The following is a 4,559-nucleotide window of genomic DNA, read 5'->3' as shown; positions in this document are numbered from 1 at the left end:
CTTGTTCCCTCACACACTTTTCGTGATTATCCTCTTTGCTAATTTTAGTCCTGTGAAACAATGGGAGGAAAAAATATACATTGCAACACATTGTACACTGAACATCAGGGGAGTCTTCAGAATCTCCTGCAGTTCTGAGTCACCTTTTAATTTGAGGTCATCTGGAATCCCGGCTGGGTTGAATTCCATCTACTTGATAATTGGCTAGCCCAGAATTTTTACTTACCTTTCATCTTTCTGAAATGATATTGTTGGTGATGCTACTTCACTTGCACTTAACAACCTCATCCAGACATGCAGGGGCATGTGCTTGCAGCATCACAAATTGCTGCAGTGCACACCACTGCATATGCCCTTTATTACAGGATAAATTGCCCTGCAGCGGGCAGACTGCTCTTGCAGAACTCCTCTTGGCTCTTCAGCCACAGAGAGCTGGAGCCTGGGGTCAGCACTGGTATTGGCCCCAGCAATCTTAACCGGCAGCCTGGAGAAGCAGGGGCACAAGTCAGGCAGCATGGAGGCCTGGCCAACAGTCCAAGCATTGCCCGGACTGTTGTGCGTGTGCCGGTGCATGCTTGTTGGGTGTGTGTTGTGCTGGTCTTTGTTTTGTTTTGTTTTTATTTTTTGCTACTTGGAAATTCTGGTAGCAAATTTAGCTCTGCACTGCAAATTTGCAGCACGGGGCACATTTTAACATTTGCCGCATGCAGTTTGTGGTGCCATGAACTACATGTGCCTGCACATTTGGATGTGGCCAACTTGTCCACATCATTTGCTCAACTATGTTGCTCAATTTCATTGGGCTGAAGGCTCATTTACAGTGTTGATCCTTTTATGTAGCTAAAGGAGTTTAAAATGGCTCTAGGTTTTGTCTCAACACACTGAACCACTTTACTGGACTCCTTGAGTCTTGCTAATGTCCCACATAGTTATCCCTGCAAACTCTTCTAATGGACATGAAGCTTCTACTGGCTAAAGCACTATTTTGCTGGCATTCCATATACTCATTTTCAGAATGATAGCAACTATACTACCTATTTTGGTGGCATAATTGTGACTTCTCTAAGGCTTTTTCCATAAGAGCTATGTTGACTCTGGTGGAATTTTTTTCACATGACAGATATGTAAGTCACTGTTCTTTTTGTTCTGTTCTTGATTGGAAACAATTTTGAGATCATAGAATTTCCTACAAAATGAAAGCCCTTTGATGACACCCCTTAACATCTCCCACTGACTATTTTGACAAATCAAAACTGCACAAAAGCATTGGCAGCCAAAAAAGACTCATGCAGAAATGTGAAACCTGACAGAAGGAAGAGGCCTTCATCTCCCATATGGTTTGGTTTAAACAGTTTCCTAATGAAAGCTTGATTCTACCATGTCCAGCAATTTTATCAGAATTGCCTTCTCACATTACATTTACTATAATGACAACATTGTTGTGGGGCAGATTTAAAAAAAATAACAGACTGAAAAATCTTTTACAAGATGTCCACAAGCATTAGAGCTGAATGGGAGTGCATTTAACATTTTATGGGAAAATCCATGATTTCAAAGTTGTTTCCAATCAAGAACAGAACAGTAACAGCAGTTACTTACCTTACAGTAAGTGGAAATCTCTAAGAAGTGTTTTTTATATGCATTCCACTGTGAGTACTCATGAATCTCAGAGCACAAATGCATGAGACACAAGGATTAGTAATGCCTGTATAGTGTACATGCATCCTGCTGCTTGTTATGTTTCACACTGTGGGCATAAATTGTGGAGCGTACCTACTATGCTTCAGTTTCTTATGAATCATAGAATCCTAGCCATGCTGGACCCCAAGAGAGAGGGACTGGAGGACAGGCTGCAGAATTTGCATATGGACAACACATCGTAAAGAACACCAGTACTGTAAATACTCTTTAACTGCTGTTCCTCTTTCAAGTGCTGAGCTGTAAATATCCATGGAACAGAGCATCACACCAGTTCCTCAAGGTATGAAACGCCTTATCTGTTTTGCTACTAAACAACGGAAGGTTGCTCTCAGTATCACGTACGTTTTGGGGAAAATCCTACTCTTGCAACTAGGATAACTACTGCATATCCACAGCTGTCACTTTTCAATGGCAAGCCATATTGATCACATGTAGGGCTGCTGTATGCCCTTCTGACAACAGCAAGATAAACTTGGATTCCAGGAGGGCTCTGGAATCATTTTGCAGCTAGTTCAAAAAGGAGGCAAGTTTCTTATAGACCCCAGAATTGCATTTTGACTGTTGAACTGAAGGCTTACAGAGGAGTATGCCTTATATCCTAATAAATCTTTGAATCGTGTCTTTTGAAGTGGTTTTGTACTGGTAAGCTTTCTTATCTGCTGCTGTCACTCCTAGGGAAGATTGGACTGAAAAAGTATAGAAATACTCCTTTCTGTTAAAGGAAATTAAGTATTTCTTGTCCACACAAGTGGAAGTAAGGAGTTTCTGAGACTGGAGTCTGCCAGTCCAGTTTGGCAGGGTTCATTATTGCCTTGTTTATAGGGACAGCTAGTTTCCCGGAGGCTGAGTTGAGAATGTCCACCCATTTGTAGGGGCTTTTTTTTGTTTGTTTGTGTTTGACTTCTTTTAAAGGGATATGAAACCCAATTACTGCACTCTTCATGAAGCCCTGGAGCCCTTTAAATCATCCAGATGTGGGGTGCCTAGGAAACTACCATTCCAGTGAAGAAGGAGGTGTCTTATGCATACCCTTATATCTTACGCATACCCTTCTATCTTGGGAATGGGTGATAGTTTCAAGGCCATTTCTTCAGTCAGTGCCACTGGGCTGAAGACTGATGGAGGTAGGCCCACCACAGAGGCAGAAAGCTTCTGTGGTGCCACTAATATTGCTCCCTTACCTTAATGCTTCACAACCAGGTTCAGGCCCAGTTGTTCATATGAAGTTCATGGGAAACCACTCAGGGCCATGAAGTCTGGGTAGGGAGCCAGTGTAGGGGGAGAGACTTCCCAGAGATTTTCACAGGGGTCTACTCAAAGAGCTCCTTGTGCCATTTATCTCGGACTGTGTTTTCTTTTGCAGGGTCCTGGGCCCCTGAATTGTGGGTTGGCCTCCTCCATTAGCATTTAAGCTCTCTGCAGCCTCAGCACGCTGTCCTTAGCAGGTTGGGAGCTTAAGAACAGAGCATATTCCTGGGATATGGAACTCGCCCAGGCATTAGCATGTCCGTCGTTTACTCAGATGAGCCTACTGTATGAAGGCAATACTTGAATCCTAGTGACCTTCATGGGACTATTCTAGGCATAAGGTATGTTTTTCTTTTTAAATTTATTTTTAAACTGACAGGTTGTCAACAGACAACAGGAAAAACTAGCTCTATTAGTCTAACCTCCTAGTAAACCATTCCTAAGTTAAAGGAGTTAAAAGTTTGCTGCAGTCTATAACCCAAAACTAAGACACTCTTTTTTGAACTGAGAGGTTTTGGGTGGAATTCGTGTCTCCCCTAGGTTTTGGGAGGAAACTCATAACTTCTTCAAAGGAACAGCACGGCACCTGTGTACCAGATGGGTATCGGTAGCCAAAAACATCTATGAGCTCAGGTCTTTGAAGCACACGTCCACACACACCTACCATGGAATATACACATAGACAATCACTTGAAAGAGAACCAGAATATTTTGAAATGTACCATAAAATGAAATTTAAATATTGTTGTATTCTAACCACAACCTTTTTAAGCTTTAAAAATATCTTTATATTAAAAAAAAACTAAATATGCTTTCAAATAGTCATTTCAAAATGAAAAATAAGAACACGTTCTGAAAATGTCAAAGCATTTTATTTCGCCTGGGGGGGGAGGAGGGGGAGGTTAACCTTAAAAAAAAACAAAGGTGAAAGTGTGTACTGCCCTGTAACTGAAAGAAAGTGTCCTTCTGTTTTCTATGCACTGCACTTTTATTGTTTTTACCAAAATGTGCTCATTTTCACAAAAATGCTGACCAAATATAATATGTACACAGGAAATGGGCAGGAGCTGCAGTCAGATGGACAGGTGGAAGGTGAAACCTGAATAATACATTTTCTGAATGATGCCGTTGTTTTGGTTCCTCAGGGGACTGGAGCATTAATCACAAAAGAAGGGGAGGTGCCTATATACATGTTCCAGGGTGTGGCATGGGGGTATTTTAATTAAAGTGGCTCTCAGGGAGCTGCTCTAATTAAAATGCTGCAATGTCTCATGTATTCAGCACCTCACATTTCAAAATGGCTGTGGGGGTACTTTAACTAAAGCTCATCAAATGAGCTGTAGTTAAAGTGCCCCAGCTACCATTGTGAAATGTGGGATATTGATTACAGAAGATGCTGCAGCACAGTGGAGCATTCCAATGAGATTAAGTCTGCTCCAATGCATTCTAACCAGACTGTGTCAGATCATGTGCATAGGCACCCATGGGTGCTAAACATTTAAATGATCTATTTCCATAGATTTTGTAGACATTAGGGCTGGAAGGGACCTTGTAAGATCATCGGGTTCAGCCCCTGCCCAAAGGGCAGGAAGTCAGCTAGGGTCAAAGGA

Source organism: Gavialis gangeticus, unplaced genomic scaffold, assembly GCF_001723915.1.
Source record: "Gavialis gangeticus isolate Ggan-Ray unplaced genomic scaffold, GavGan_comp1, whole genome shotgun sequence".
Lineage (NCBI taxonomy): Eukaryota > Metazoa > Chordata > Crocodylia > Gavialidae > Gavialis > Gavialis gangeticus.
Note: the sequence above shows the minus strand (reverse complement) of the source record.